A 17,058-nucleotide genomic window follows, 5' to 3' on the forward strand; every position below is an offset into this window, starting at 1 on the left:
CAGGAGGGAGGCCCCCAGTTTTCTGGGTTGTGTAAACAGGTCCTTCCTAAAGCCACTGACTGAGATAGAGGACAAAGGGAGAAGCTGCCCTAGAAGGAAAGTCCAGCTTGGAGACATGTTGAATTTGCCATGAGTATGGGGCCATGGGTAAGAGATGCGTCGGAGACAAAGGCGTGTCAGTCTGACACTAGACCAGAATGAGGGGACTCCTGTACCGCCTTCCTTGAGCCTTCTAATGGGATGAAAGGTCATCACTGTCTTGGGGCCCTCACGTCCCAGAAAAATCCCCTGCTCAGCCGTGGGTGAGAGAGGGGGATCTTTCCTCCCCTGACTTCTCTTCAGTTAGTTAGATGGAAGACGCTTAGCCCAAAAGAAGCTACCAGTGTGCCCGGCTCCTTCCAGGAATCTAGAGCAGAGCTGACTCTTCCCTTCAAACGGCCCACTTTTAGAATAAAGTGATTCTTGTGAAGAGACTTGTATAGATAGATTGAGATATGCTATCTCAAGGGTCCAGGTGCTTTTTATAATTTTTAAAAAATTTGTTTAGGAGGATTCTAATTTTAGAATTCAGAAGATTCAGAGAATACCATTCTCTCTTTCATTTTATTCCAACTCTTCTCCTCCTCTTTCTTTCTCCCTCAGTAAACCAGGCCATGACCTGTTCAGGAGTAAGGTGGAAACTCTCCCGGGGCACCCATATCAAAGGTCCTTGGCAGAGATGCACCAGCCTCAACCGCCTCCCTGCCAAGTTCCAGTCTTTTTCTTTTCCCCTTAGGCAAGATGACCTTCAACAGAAATCACTGTTTTGTAACTCAAGGCAACGACAGGCTGTCTGTGTTTTGCATCTATACATATCTACCTTAGTAAAAGAGAAATAAAGTTTTTTGCTAAGAAACTGAATTATGTGGGATTGGTCTTGATTTTATTTTGTCAGAGTTTTCAATCCTCCCAAAGCACTGGGAAAACACATTCATTTAAAGACGACCGTGAAGCTGGGGTCCCACCATCTCCAATTTCATTGCATGTTTTCCCAGAGAGAGATTTAAAGTTCTCACCCACTCACATCAAGAAAGCACACTTTATAAGTGAGAGGGAGAGGTTAGTTCTGAATCCGATTTCAGAGTTTTGTGTTTTTTCTTGAAATTGAGAAGAAGGCAAAGGCAAACATTAACATAGTCATGAAATAAATTAGGCCAGGCCGGTGGAATTTAGAGATGCCTGCCCCCCCTCTCAGATCTCTGCTAAGCAGCCATCTTTGCTTCTGGAAGTCTTTTCAAGTATATGTCTAAAAACAAAGCAAAGGTAGGAATTTAGAATCATAAAGTGCTTAGACCCTTTTGTCTCTGCAATTGCAATTTTGGAAGTATATCTTCAGGAAACTACTACAAATGCAAGAAAGGCTTTGAACACAAAGATGTTCATTACATTATTGTTTAGAGTAGCAAAAAAACCACAAAACAAAAACAAACAAACAGAAAAACAATGGGTGAAATATTCATGGCAAATATTTCTGGCTGAAAAATGATAGTGTAATGTCAACCAAAGAAAGCAAGATTAAAATAAGTTTATTCTATATGCAATTTCCGAGCTATAAATATTATTTGGGATAAAAGACTTGAATGACACATACCAAAATATTAATAGTTGTTGTTTCAGGCTGGTGGTATTATGAGTTCCAAATCCACAATGAGCCAAAAAAATTGTATAAGAGCATCCCCCTCCCCCCGAATTGTTAAACATCGGAGAATCAACCTCAAGGTTGAAAAGTAACTGATTAAAAATAACAGGTATGTATTGTAAGTATTGTCAGTTTCTTCTGCTTTCAGTGGAGTGAAGACTAGAGGAGTAGAGCAATTTGTGATAATCCCAGAACTACAGGAGATATTTAGTGAGTATATATCTTTTACCACAGACTAAGCCAGGAACTAGGGTCCTCAGAAGGAGAGGAAGGGATTCAATGATGCCTGATTCATTGTCTAGATTGTTAGGATATCAGTTAGGAAGACCCATGACCATAATGCAGGTGCCATGGGAGAAACATCAGTGAAATACTTCAAGAAAAGTCAATGTTCCACAAGTTCTGATGGGCAGAAAATATTTGGTTTGACATAGAGGCTATAGGAAGGAGAGCAATAAAAAATCATGCTCAGTAGTTCTTATGCTTTGCCCAATGCCTGGTACAGAGCAATGCATGCTTGCCCAACGGCTGACCAGTGTTTAGAGGTATTTCTTACATTCAGGATGAGAATTTGTAGTTCATCCTGTAGGCAATGGGCACCCCCCAAAAGTATTTAAGCAGAGGGAGTAAAGGGTAAGAGCTTTGTTTTAAGAAAATCTAGATGGTCATGACAGGCAGGAAAGATTGCAGGGATAAGGCTGAACTCAGACGTGGGGTGTGGGGTGTGGGGAAAGATGCTAAGGCAGTAGCAGAAGTAATTATTAGATGGATTGAGAGAGACTGTATAGATGGAATGTCAGGGGTGGAGATGTGCCTGAGAACAAGGCAAAGGAGAGGAAGGAGTCCAAAATGGTGACACAGGTGCTAAAGAGCACTGTATACCCTCTAATTTTGAACTTGAGTTACCAGCATCTGCCAACAGTTGCTTTTCAATTTCACAACCGTCACGCTTTCCCGTGAATTTGGAGTTGAGGAGGACATGTGGATGCAAGAGGAAAACTTGCAGAGCAAAGTCATTGCCAAACAGGTGAGTTTCCTCAGGAAATCATCAAGGGGTCTCCTTCAATTTCCACTCACACCCATCTTTCACCTGGGTTCCTGTCACACACTGCAAGAGCTTTGGCAGAGGGATCTCACAGGACTTTGATCCTTTTATGAGGCAGCTCGTCCAGACTTGTAGCACCCGCCTCCTCCTTTCCCGGGCTCCCACTCCCTTTCTCATCTACTCTGACTATCCCTTTGGAATCCACCACATTTCATATATATGTTACCTCTGGGCCAGGTGGTCTTTTAAGGAACAAACACACCTGGAATGTCCTTGGATCAAATCAATCTTCAACCTTCCAAACATGGTGGTGACATTTTAGGTTGCCTATGCAGAATCCATTTCTCCCTTCATCCCTGACTTTTTCTTAGACGTCCACACATTCTCGGTTTGCTTCTGTATTTCAAAGAAAGCCAACTGAACTCCCAGTTCCAGGAGCGAGACTGATTGGCTCGAGTAAGTCTACTGATTGGTTCAGGAATTGTAAGGCTGCAGCTTGGTCCAATGAGACCTAACAGATATATTCTAGTGCTCCTGCAAAAGTAGTTCTTCACTATAGAGAGCCATCAAAGCATATGGTGTCTCTCTTCCTCTGGATGAGATTTAGTACAGATGATTGTCACAGGACTACTACAGCCATCTTGCTGCTGCATGGAGGCTGAAACTGTTGCAGAGAGAAGAACTGAGAGAAAATCATAGCAATCTTTTTCATATTTTAAGTCAGTTTGTGTTGACCTAGAGTTATTTCCCCATGGGTGCCATTTTAGTAAATTTTACAGATGTTTTTGTTGTCACAGTATTTGGAGGCAAGCCTGACATTTAATGCTGAACACCAAGGAAACTAAATGAAATTTATGAGATAAGTTTGCATGACAAATATTCCCACAATTTTCTAATGATCCGTTGGGCTTCCAGGTAGCTGACAAACCTATTTGTTATTGTCTGAACCTAGAGCCTAAGAGCCACACTGCTTATAAAAGTCAAAATGCAAAGTTTGCCTTGCCTGAGATTGGCAGGACTCTAGAAACAGTGAGAAAAAGAAAACTAGAATGGGACTAGCAGTCCCATGATGCAGTCATTCCAGGTGCAAAGCTACCTCATAGAGCCTGCATGGCCAGGAAATGAGACTTTTTCCTGATGGCAACCATGACCACGATCCTTCGATCATGTTTATAAAACACATTGGTAGCCATTCTCTCATTTGAGCCTCACTACAACCCTTGGACAGAAGGTGGGTTGGGTGTTTCCTCCCATTTTGTAGCCAGAGAGGCTACGTCACAGATGGGTAAAGTCCACGAATTTTTGTCCAGCAAGTGGGGAAGGCTGGCCTCCAACCCATTTCTTCTGAATCCAAGGGATGTGGGTGTTTTCACTCAACCTGCTGCCTCTGACCTGAAGCTTAGAATCTCAAGGATATTATATTTATGTCCCTAACTCTCTATGCAATCATATATTCCCATTTTGGGTGAAAGTACTTTGACCGTATAAGAACAATTCATGATCTTCTTAAAGATATGTTTCTTAACATAAACCAATCTTTTCTTTTATGCCCTGTGCATTTACTATTTGAATATATGTCATCATGGTGTGAGATAGCTTAAATCTACATTGGATTTAGACTGTTTTTTTTTCTGTTGCTTTTGTTTTTTTGTTTTTTTTGTCTTCAAAATCAGATCATCTATTCTACAGCAATAATGGTGTCATCTCCTCCTGCTTTGTTCTATATTGCTGTGAGTGAGATTTCTAAATGACCAAATTTCTTAGAATTACATGCTGCATAAAAGTATTAATGTTATCACCCCAGATTTTGTGCATTCACACTTTGACACTTAGGAGTATATATATATATATACATATATATATATATGTATATATATATATATATACATACTAAAATATATATATATTTTAGTAGAAACTACTGCAGTTAAGTCTTTGGCTTTAATTTTGACCTGTTACAGGGTATTTGGGCCCTTCTCCTTAATTCAGATGTTCCATGAATATAGGCAAATTCACACTCTTGCATCTTGCCACTTACTTCTCTCCGACTCTACTAGCATAGGGCTGGGCTTTCCATGAACCTAACCTGCACGAGCTGTGGGGAGATGTGGGCAAACTGGGGAGTCAGCTGGATTTCTCTGGGGCCTTGGTCTCTTAACTTTGCTTTCAGTTTTTGTTTTTTCTCCTCTATCAAATGGTGATGGTGTCACAAACCTTTCAACATTGTCAAGATGACGTGTGATTTAGGTAAAGCACCCAGCTCAGTGCCTAGAAGAGAGTTAGCGCTCAATGATGGTGATTTTTATCCTCTCTCTCTCTCTCTTTGTCTCTCTCTCCCTCTCTCCATTACACACCATCTCCTCCATTTCTCTTGTATGCACACACTATAGACAGTGTTGTCATGGCTTTCATGTCCTGATGATATTGTCTTCGATAGCAGTGTCACACAAAGCCCTCTCTTTTCCCAGCAAACTGAATAAGGTCAGATGTAATGGTCCCCCACTGCTGGCTCAGAGCAGAGGAGTCTCTGTTGCCTGGTAAAGATGCTTTCTCCAGAGCAGATCAACCTTCCATGGCTGAAGTGAAGACAGCCAACTACTCACTGAGCATGTGGGGTTTATACTTTCTTAAAAAAAAATGGAATTAATAATGAGTATGTCACTTAGTAATTAAAAGTAGGTCCTTAAATAAACAAGTAAATAAGAATGATGAAAGATTTAGAAAGGAAATTAAAAGCTTCAGTAGGTTATTTTGAGCCCAACAAAGCAGTTTGAAATAAGACACATGAAGAAATTCCAGAGTCTCCTGTCTCCACTTTACTTTTTGGTTAAGGATCCTATTTGTGGGATGTTTTGCAGCCATAGCTTTTTATGAATGAACTGAAGAAGCCAGATAACTAAATTGAGATTCAGAGGGTGGGGCCCATTAAAGCAGTGACTTGCTTTCACTTTATTCAATGAAAGAGTTTGAACTAAGACTCCATTGTTGATTTGAGACACTGTAGTGCAAAAGAAAAAGCATCAGGGACATATCCCCTGCCCTATCTAGCACTAGCTATGGGACACTGGTTAGACCCTTAATCTGATTTTCAATGTCCTCATCTATAAAATATAGCCAGTAACTTCTACCTTATGGATTTGTGTGAGGATTAATAGAAAACAAACTAAAATAAAACACCTAATACAATTCCTAACCCACAATAGGCACTCAAAATGGTAGTTACATTATTTTCATTCTACTGATTGTTTTATCATTATCACATCACATGGAACTTTCTCCTGGGGTCTGGATCTTGGCTTCTAATATGGACTCCTCCAGCATCCTCCTGCTCCCATCTTTTGGGTTTCCCCAGCATGTATGGGCCAGACCACACTCGAGTCACCTTGTGAGTTTTGTATCATTTTTCTGTTGTTCTCTCATTGCACTGGATGTTAATTCCATCCCCTTTATCATATTGTATTCTCCTTAAAGAAAGGGACTCTCCATCTTCTGTTTCTTCTAGAGGGCCTGGGAGTGTCTGCACTTGCATCCAGCCAAGATTTCAAGTACGGTGCTGTGGATTGAATTTTGGATTTGAGGACAGAAGACCCGCACTTGAAGTCTAATCTTCTTTCTTCTACATCCCACTATGTCTCTGGAAGAACATCACCAACAGTGATGTTTGTTATGCCCAGAATTCGTGACCCCCAAAGACCGCCAGGGAGCCCAGTCCGATGTAAAAGCAAAAGAGCCTTTATTCGAGCTAGCTCGCGCTCAATCCCCTACCTGCACCGACGCAGCGGTGAGATACCTGGGAGAGAGAGCGAGTTTCAGAAGGACAAAGGTTTTATTGGGGCCTAGGGGCAGTTGGTGAGGTAATGGCTGTGGCCTCAGCCGATTGGCTGGGGAAGGGTCCGAGTCCTGTTAGGCAGGTGAGCGGGAGGTTATTCAAGGGGAGGAGGCGTGGTCAAGGTGAAGGACACAGAACAAGATGTTGTTGGCCGGTGTAGGCCTGCCCTTTCAATGTTCAGCACCCTCAGGAACACAGGAGTCCCCACTCCATACCCGCTCTCAGCCCTCATGCATATAATGTGCTGATGATACTAAGCCCTCACACAGTGAGACCATCAGGTATATTGTACTAGAAAACCTAAATTAGATCACAAGTTCTAGTGGGAGAGGATATGGTACAGGAAGGGAAGGTTCAGGAGAAATAGGGATGTAAAAGTGAAGGGTTGAGGGGCGCCTGGGTGGTTCAGTTGGTTGGGCATCTGACTCTTGATTTTAGCTCAGGTCATGATCTCATGGGCATGGGATTGAGTCCTGTGTTGGGCTCCATGCTGAGCATGGAGTCTGAGATTCTCTTTCTTTCTCCCCAGCTTATGTGCGCTCAATCTTTCTCAAATAAAAATAAATAAATAAATAAATAAATAAATAGAAGTGAGGGTCTGGGAAGAGCTTAGAAAAGAAGGCAGTATGTTGGCTTCATCCCCTACTTTTCAAATGGCTCCAACCCACTCCATAAGCCAGCACAGAAAGCCTGAAGAGCCAGCCATGCTCCATTGTTCCCTGGCTCTGACAGTCACCCAGAGAACCTCCTCCACATGTTCCTTCCCTCTGTTGCCTTTGCTCAATCTCACTGCCTCTCCCACACCTTGACTCTGTTATCTGATTCCTCAAATAAGCCTCAGGCCCTCCTTGTTTTGACAACCTATTTGGACCTTTTCTCCGGTTTAATTATCCACAGATCTCAACTTGCACATCCCCAAATACCTCCCTTCAACGTGGTAGGAGGTGACCCTCCTAGCTGCCTCACCCCATAGGACCATGGTGTTTGCTCAGTCCCCCATGAAAATGCTGAGGAGTTGTCGGTAAGGGGGAGGTGGAGAGAAAGGGCTGGGAGGAAGGAGCAGTCTGCTTAAGTCAAGTGTCACCTCTAGTCAGAAGCTCTCATAATCTCTTGCCAATTTAAGGATTAGAGCTGATACTGGTTTATAATTGTGTGTCAAAATGTTCAAACTCAGGACTTTTTTTTTTTTTTTTAATCCTTGAGATTTTATTTAGTCCTGTTAAACAAGAGAACACAATAGAATTTATTTCTTCCCACCCTTGCTCTCTGCCCAGGTTATGTGGCCTGATTTATGGAATACTGCAGAGAGAAAGTATCCCATTTTGAAGGCAGATGGCCTGGTCACCACCACAAAACAGGTTTGTAAATTCCACAACAATCTATAGAAAGTCCAGGTGATTACCAATGCATTTTTGCCAAGACATGCACAAATTTAAAAGGGGGACTAACAGTGCAATTTGAGTGGGTAATGGTGGGTTCAAACAGTGTAAAATGAGTCTGGCTGTAACAAAACTGAAAATCCACGAGGCTACAGCAACCTTTCCTGAACAATCAGAGGACAGCCTCTAAGATTAAATGTTTACCTTGAACAGAACCAGTTTGTTTTGGAAGTGGAGATTTTTCCTAGAGGTTTTATTTACTGCATTTAAAAATCTATTTTTAGCACTATTTCAAGTATTGTCCTCAACACCTTATTTTCAGTAAGACCTTTATTCTTTTATTCTTTTTGCTGACTCAGGATTTGGGGGGGGGTCGCTTTTCAGACAACAGTGCCCATAGTTGCTGAGGGATTAGGGATTATTGTATGTATTTCCTTTTTAGCATCCAGCTTTGCATTTTAGCTGAGCCCAAATTTGGCCAAATGAACCAACTGATTAGGTTTCCTACCTGAACCACAGAGTGTATACTACATAAGCAAGCCCATTTTTTTTTTTTTTGCCTGAAAATAACACTTACCAGAAGAAAGTGTAACAATTAATACACACCTGTTATATTTCTATCTTTTCTCTCCACCTAATTCTATAAAGGGTTTGAAATGATGGCGATTGTTTCATAAGGATCATTAAGAGATGTTACAATCAAGTAAGATTGTAATCAATCTTGTAATCAATCAATCAATCAATCAAAGCAAGATTTCAGATTTCCAATTGGTGATAAAAAATTAATCAGGCATTCATTTATTCAACAAATAATTGTTGACTATGTTCTCATGCCAGGCATTGGGGATACTATGGTGAAAGTAACACAATTCCCCCGATAGGCTCAAAGAGTATGAGAATAAAAGATTAAGAATTTCAAACCTCTCTACAATAAGCAGAATAACCTAGTCAGTTATTAGCCATTTATCTTGATAGATTCCCCAGCATAACTGCACTGAATAGGGACTTTGCCAAATAAAAGGTAGGACGTAGTATAAGTCCTGAGCCTTGGTGACTTAGAGAATCAAGGGCCCTTGGAAATCACCTCTTCCAGCCCTTCAATTTACAGAGTAGCTACTGAGGCAGAGACCAAGGATAACTTGTTCAAAGTTATAGATCAAGAAGCAGAAATTGTTGGGAATCTATTGTGCATGAGTGTGGATCAGGGATGAGTAAGACTTCCTTTCTTCTGAATTCTGAGCAAGTGCAAATCTAGGCAATAAATAATATGGTGCCATCAAAGTCATCACCATTCATGAGATCCCAATTGTTTTCCTTAAGCCTTCCAACCCCCCTTTTTTAAAAATTTAAATCCAAGGTAGTTAACATATAGTGTAATAATGGTTTCAGGAATAGAATTTAGGGATTCATTACTTACATACAACACCCAGTGCTCATCCCAACAAGTGCCCTCCTTAACACCCCTCACCCCTTCAGCCCTTCCCCCCAGCCACCTCCCCTCCAGCAACCCTCAGTTGCTTCTCTGTATTTAAAGGTCTCTTACAGGTTGCATCCCTCTCCATTTGTATCTTATTTTTCCTTCCCTTCCCCTATGTTCATCTGTTTTGTTTCTTAAATTCCATATATGAATGGAATCATATGATATTTATCTTCCTCTCACTGACTTATGTCATTTAGCATAATACACTCTAGTTCCAGCCACATTATTGCAAATGGCGAGATTTCATTCTTTGTGATCGCCGAGGAATATTCCATTGCATATATAGATGACTTCTTGTTTAACCACTTGTCCTTGAGCCTTTTCTAAATGGAAATGCTTTCTCTTCCAAAATTGATTTTCCATTATTGACTTCAAAATAGGACACACTCTGTGTTCACCTGTTGGTAGTTGTTTCTGGTTTTTCTTTTTTAGTTTTTATTGTAATTCTTTAGTTATTGTTGTTTCTCTGTCCAATATCAACATTTTCTATAAAGGAGGAGAAATTTTATGAAAGGATTAAAACTCTGAGCCCAGGAATAAAAACAGATAATGGTCCATAGAAAAGTTTTCTGAACTCACCACCCTGTGGTTCCTACCAGGGCTGTGTGGCCTGACCTCTGAAATACTGTAGAAAGAGAACATCCCAGTTAAGGGTAGATAACTCAGTAACCACCACAAAATGAGTCTCTGAATTCCACAATAGTTTGTGAAAAGGCCAGGTGATTATAGATGCATCTTGGTGAAACTTGCAAAAATAAGGAAAGGGAGATGGTCTTTCTTCCCATATTTCCTTCCAGCGGGCCCCAAATTCTGTCAGTAAACAAGATACCCAGTCTATTTACCAAACCAAGGAATCTTGCCTGGCCACCTTTGGCTCTCCAGATAGAGTTTCCAAGGTAAATATGCTTTTTATAGAAAGGTAGAATTTCCTTCTTAGAGAAGAAATATGGAGCCAGTAGGGCAACCACATAATTTATCACACAAACCAGGACCTTTCTGAATGTGGAAGAGGCACTATTAATAATTATTTCGAGACAATAGATATTAATTAGAACTTCCCTGGAAACTGGGATATGTCATTGGCCGAGGTATAAGAAAAGAGCTATCGTGTTGAGGTCAGACAAACCTGGGATGGAGTCTGCAACCCCCCTCTTACAGGCTGAGTTGGTCCTGGAAAGTAGATAACAGGGCATGCTTTGCAGTATGTTGTTTAAGATTAGCTGGTAAAGGTCATGGAACATGGTAAATTCTCAACTAAAGGTAGCCAGAGTTAACAAAGCAGCCCTATAAGATGGGCATTATTAGTAGCCAATTAAAAGTTCAGGAAATTGAGTCACAGAGTGGCTAAGTATGTTATCCGAGGCCTCAGAGCCAATAAGTGGTAGAACTGAGACACTCCGCCTGCCCTGGTGGCTTCACCACCCGCGCCCTTAACGTCTACATTGGCTCCTCTCTCTCGGTGGATGTGCATTGTGTAAGGTGAATCTACCTGTGTGTGAGGCAAGTGCCTTATCAACGAAGCAGTGTGATGGGCATGAATTTGGGGAGGTGTGGAGGTCGAGGGACAGAGGGGAGGGCTGGGAGCATGTGATGGTGTGAATTCCCTAGGATCACGCATGGTGGTTTCATGACCTTGGTACACGATCTCATTTCTCTTTGCACTGCAAAGTTAAATTCCCTAAAGCTCACTTGCTAAGTGACCATAAAAGATCCCCCTCCTAAAAATCAGTTTCCAAACCTGTAAGTGAGGATGCTGGAGGGAACGACGCCTCCAGCTTGCCCGTCTGTTCTACAAGATGAAGATATTTCCACTTCTCTTCAGTTCTTGAGTCAACTTCTGGCTGTGCCTCTGAGCTCCTGGAAAACCTAGAAAGGCCCTGAACAGCCGGGTCTCCCAGAAGGAGTGGGCTCGCCTTCTCCCTAGACTGCCTCTGGGCAAGACCGGGCATCCTGGGCTGCGTGGGCGAGGAGCGGATTCCCGCACACCCACACCTCGGCCAACCAGAGAAACTGACCACCCAGGCTCGAGCCTGCCCTGGCCACATCAGACGACAGCTTGGGTGGCCTCTCTGTCACTGCAGGCAGAGCTGTCCACCAGGATTAGCTGGACCAGCCGCAATGGCTCTTGCCCAGCTCCTTGTTCCTGGGGGTTCTGGTGCCGGGAATTCACCTCTGAGCTCTTCTGGCTGCTCGTTGGTATGGAGCTCCCTATGAAAAGCAATAAAACTCCATCGGGGGAAGTAAATCTGTTCTGGCAGGATGTCCCGGGTGTGCATACAGCTCAGACTTCTGAAAATGTAGAAGTAGAAAGCCCCGGAGAGATGCTCTAACCCATTTTCACTCATTTATTCATTCATGTATTCAACAGATATTTCTTTAACATCTATGTGCTGGACATAATACTAGATCTTAGAGATTGAAAGATGACTCAAACATAATCTTAATTTTAAAAACAAAACAAAATAAACTGAAACGTCCTAGTAAATTGAAAAGCAATCATGAAAAGAAGTTATTTCTCTGTATTATAAGTCAAATACAGCCATGACATTCACAGAGGACTACAGGACCCCAGAAGGGAAACACTAATTGAAATCCCTGCTTAGGAAGGGGACAGTGTGCAGGGGTCTTAGATGGCTTCTGAGGAGAAGAGATTCGCAACAGGGGTCTTACAGTAGGAGCTAGAGGATGAAACGGAATGAGGAAAGGTAATACAGGCAGAGAAGTGTCTAGACATCATTCGTGTTGGTGGGTCTGCAGCATAGAGCATGGGGGAAGGACGAACGAGAAATGAGGCTAGAGAGATAAGCAAGGGCAAGCTCACTGAGGACCTTAACACTAGGCTAATGAGTGTGGCCTTTATCTTTCCAAGGATGGGGAGCCACTGAAGTGTTTTAGGTGAGCAGGTGTAATGCAGAGATCTGCTATAGAAGGAACATTCCAGCAGCTGTGCATACACCATGTGGCTCTAGAGGCAGAGATACTAGTAAGGAATCCATGCTGTAACCCACAGGGAGAAAGTGAGCCCTTACCCAAGTGCAGAGACCAACATGGAGAAATGGCTTCTCTGTAGTCATACCGCGGGTTTGTGACAGAGCAGAGAGGAGAATCCAACCCTCTTGCTCTGTAGGCCACTGTGCTTCCAGTTTAGCAATGACATAGGCCTCAGGAAAAAAAAGGAAGCCTCTCAGAGAGAGAGCACAAGACTAGCTGGAGGTGAACTCTGCCCACTGGTTCTGTGACACTTTCCCAGTCAACTAAGCATTCTGAGGCTCAACATCTTCATCGATAAAATGGGGTCATTGTCCTTGGTCTGCTTGTCTTCTCAACCTGCTGTAAAGTTCAGGTGTGGGGAGAACTAGAAATGGTTTTGTAGAGTAGGAAACAAGTCTAAGGAAAAATAGAAAAAATTGCCTTGGAAGCATGTGTTTTGATGAAATCCCTTCAGGGATTTGAACACATAGATTAGGGACATTCCTTTCCATTGAATTTCTTCTTGACATCATGTTGCCCATGACGACGTGGCTGCAGCTAAGCAGCTTCACATTCCTGCCATGAGGACAAAGAGAAGACATTGCATCCAGGGCTATTAAGGACAGGCTTCACTGGAACACAGGATACATATGATATATACGGACACATCTTAATTGACAGTTACCGACATTGTAAAATGGAAAGTTCCCTATACTGCAAATTCTTTGATATGACGAAGTTGTAGTTCAACTTGCAGAACTAGAGCTGATATCAACACAGATACAACAACAGCCCTTCTGTACAAATCAATACATTCTGAAGCTTTCTCTCAACTTTAAGATGCAGGTTTGCTCCTAGGAAATTCAGTGGGAAGCTGGTATCATACTTTCTGCTCCGGCCTTTGGGGAAAACCAGCCATCCAAAGCCTAAAGAGCATCTGAACTGTGCCAGGGGCCATCTGTCTGTTCCCCACACAGCCACTTGCTCTACCTTCTGTGACCAGGAAGCTGGTCTCTGTCTATTGTTTCTTTCCTCTGGGTGGCCTTTGGGCTCTTTCTCTTCACGAACTTGAATTTCCGTGGAACTTTGTTTACGTTCTGAGTCTTAGACTATCCTTCTGCCTCCAAAGTGAGAAGTGAGCCCCTTCTCCCTTTTGTTATCCTGGAGAAAAAGAAAAGCGTGACTTCTACGGATGAGTAGGTGTTCTGGCTACATGTCTGTGTAACTGATATGTGACACGAGGCTTACATTTTAGCTGAGCCCAGATTATGCCGAAGGGGCCAACAGAGAGGTTACTTTGGTTCACTGGCAATTCTTCTCTTAGTTGGGGCACTGTGCTGAGAGGACTTGGCTGACACCTGCAACTGGGTGACGAGTCAGGGGACAGGTTTGCACAATAATTACCCCAGCACATGAGCAGAAACAGACTTCATTAGGTGAACCGTGTGTGCGTATGTCTGCATGTTCATTTCAGTGAGCAATTCTCTTTATATATCAACCACCAACATCCCCAAATCACACCATTCGTCCCTGTCTAATTACTACTTTTTGGGTTATCTTATCATGTGTGACTATCAGTTGGCCTATTGGATCATTACTATGATCTGTATCCTGTGAACTATTCTCACAAAACTGAGAGTTATGTTTACAAACAGATCATCTCAGAAGAGGAATGTTCCTACAGTGGCAAAGTGAAGTACATTGTTTTCTAAAACTCTAGCTAGTCTAGCGATTTGGATGGTACCAATGCAGATTGTCCCAGTGTGGACCCTGGCCCCAAAGACTTTACCTTCCACCGAAACGCTCCCCTGAGGCAGGTTGTTCTCATTTCTCCAAGGACCTTTCTTCGCTCACACGGTCTTCTGCACAATGAATGCCCTTTGCATTTCAGGGGCACTATCTAAGTCTTGTGTTCCACTCAGATCTACTAAGACAACAGCTGTGATATGGAACAAGGGACACAGGCCATCTGGCCTGCCCGTGCCCAGGGGCCTACACCTCTAGTCTGTCTCTATCTGGTCATCTGAAAGTTTGAAAGAGGCACAGAAGAAATGGGCTTTGAATTGGGGGAGAAAAAGAGTAAGCTAGGGAATCTCATAGGATTTTCAATACAGAGAGTACTCATACTGGTCGTTAAGGACAACCTGCTTTTTCCAACTCACCCCCAGTTCCTCCACAACACCTTGCTACTGTCACCATAGTTTTGCTGGGCCTTACGTTCCTAAAAGGCAGGGACTGCAGAATATTTGTCTCCGTCTTCCATTGCCAAGCACAGTGTAAGCACAGAGTAGTTGCTCAGTAATGGTTATGTAACTATTAATTCATTCTGTGTTGAATAAATGCCTAATGGGGTTGCCAGCCTGGCCTCACGTACGCTCAGTAGCTGGGAGCACTCTTTCTCATCAGACAGCCCTTTGCACATTTGAATGGCTTTCACCATTAGAAATTTCTTCCTTAAATTGGATCCAAATCCATCTCAATGTAACTTCCATGCCATTGGCCCCAGCTCTGCCCTACAGAGACACACAGAAAACCTCCTTCGGCGAGGTGTACAGGCAGCGATGTGTTCCTTGCAACATCTCTTCTCCATGTTGATCAACCCCCGGTCCTGCAGCTACTCCTCGGAGCATGTGGTTTTGAGTCTTCACTTGGGCTTCTCTACGCGCAAGTAAAATCTTCCTGATGGAGTATATTCCGTAGGACTTTCCTCAAGGCCCCAATGTTTCAGCATAACAGAGGCTTGTTTTAGGGACCTAAGAGTCTGGGAAGAGGCTCTTTTGGGGGAGAAATGAGGGTGAGTTGCAGTCCTCTCCTGAGTAGGGCAAGTTGATTCTCTCCTGGAGTTTTCTGCTCATGGCTCTGAATTTCTGAAAAGCCTCCCGATACTTCTATTGCCTGGAAGGCCACTCTGTGACTGTCCAGGATGACAGAAGTATGGCTACCTTCCCATTACCTCTCACCTCTCACTGACTTGGACTGACAGATTTTGAATCTAGGGATAAATTCTGTCTTTCTCTCTAGCCAGAGTAGAAAGCAAGGACTGAGTTGGGGTGCAGGAAGGAAGAGAAGCGGCTTTGGCTACCCGCGCGTCTGTTTGGGTTCCCTGTGCCCAGAGGTGAAAGGTATGCACGAGCCTGGGAATATTCTAAAATGCATTGTTTGGAAGCTGAAGCTAGGCAAACAGGAGCCCAGCTCAGGAACCATTTGCATCACATCCTTACCTCCCCCCCTCCCCACCGCCTTCAGCCTCCTGTTCTTGTGACCATCAGGAGCCTAGAACCGGATGTATAAGCTCAGAATGGGCCAGGACCTCCCAGAACCTCAAGGTCAGAAGATCCTTAAAGGCCACTGATTCTACCACCATCTCCCACGGACTCCCAAATATAAGACTGACATTATTCAAACTCTTTCACTTGTTATGGTTGTCAAGCCTCTGAATATGGGGAATTCACCATCTACAGAAGCAGTACCACTTTGTCCTGCTACAGATTTTCAAGGATGTACTTGGACAGGTAGAGATATGGGAAAAAAGAGTGGGAACCACAAGGTCTGGGTCTGGCTCCCTCTCCTTTACCATGTGACACTGGCCCTGTCATTATGGACTCGAGGCTCTAAAAAGACCTTAGGTGCAGTAAGATTTGACCAATCAGCATGTTACAAGTAATAGAGGTCATTGTATCACCTGAGTCTTCCACTAATCCTTTGTCAACCTTGAACGTTGTCTGTCTGTCCTTTGTCTCTCTTTAGGCATTTCTTTTCAGGTTCTGCAATTGTGTAAGAGAATTGGGGACAGATCGGCATCAGACAAAATTCTCTATATTATGTAGAGATGAAGTAATATTTTATATTTATATCCTCCTTTAAAGTTTATAAAAGGATTCCACATGTTTTATCCTTGTTTCCTTTTTTGATTCTTAAGATGAGCCTTGACTACACCTGTATTTGCCAGATGAGAAAACTGAGGTACAGAGAGAGAGAAGTGATTTGCTCAAAGACTTGCAGTGAGATGATGGTGGAGCTTAGACTCAAACCCAGTTCTGTCTGACCCAAGTCTGGGCTGCCTTCCCACTTGGCCAGAAATTAAACAATGCCAAGCTAATAGGCTATGAAAAAGAAAGTCCTTTGCGGGGTGGGAAGGCCTAGGTAAGTGAGAGCACCCATATAATGAACAAAAAAATTTTTGAGGAAATCAACACTGAGACTCATGGAATTTCCAAATTCCAAAGCACTTCTAAAATGGTTATAACAAGCATTTGCAAAAGATTTTGCAAAGGCCTCTGATCATCTTCTCTACTCATTGGAGTCAAAAGGACATGCACGTTATCCTGCCCTATGAAGACAGTAGAGAGTTCAAATCGGTTCCGCCTAGGACTGGTGAGCATAGCATTCCAACCTTACTTTTGGGGTTGAGAGTTTCGTGAGAAATAGAAATGCTATTCTGACTGCTGATATGAATATATTTGCATAGATAGCTGATTATGATTGAGAATGTGGAAAATGGCGGCCCGAGCCTCTCTGAAGAGCAGATCTGACATAACAAACAATTAATTTTTAAAAGTCTTTATCTGATGCCTGCTATGTGTTGGCCTTGGTGAAAGGAGCCCACAGAGGAAAGGATTTCTTAACCTCTTGACCTTCTTCTCTATTCCCCAAGCCTTCAAATCTTTATCCAGTTGC

The sequence above is a fragment of the Panthera uncia genome (genome assembly GCF_023721935.1).
Source record: "Panthera uncia isolate 11264 chromosome A3 unlocalized genomic scaffold, Puncia_PCG_1.0 HiC_scaffold_12, whole genome shotgun sequence".
Classification (NCBI taxonomy): domain Eukaryota; kingdom Metazoa; phylum Chordata; class Mammalia; order Carnivora; family Felidae; genus Panthera; species Panthera uncia.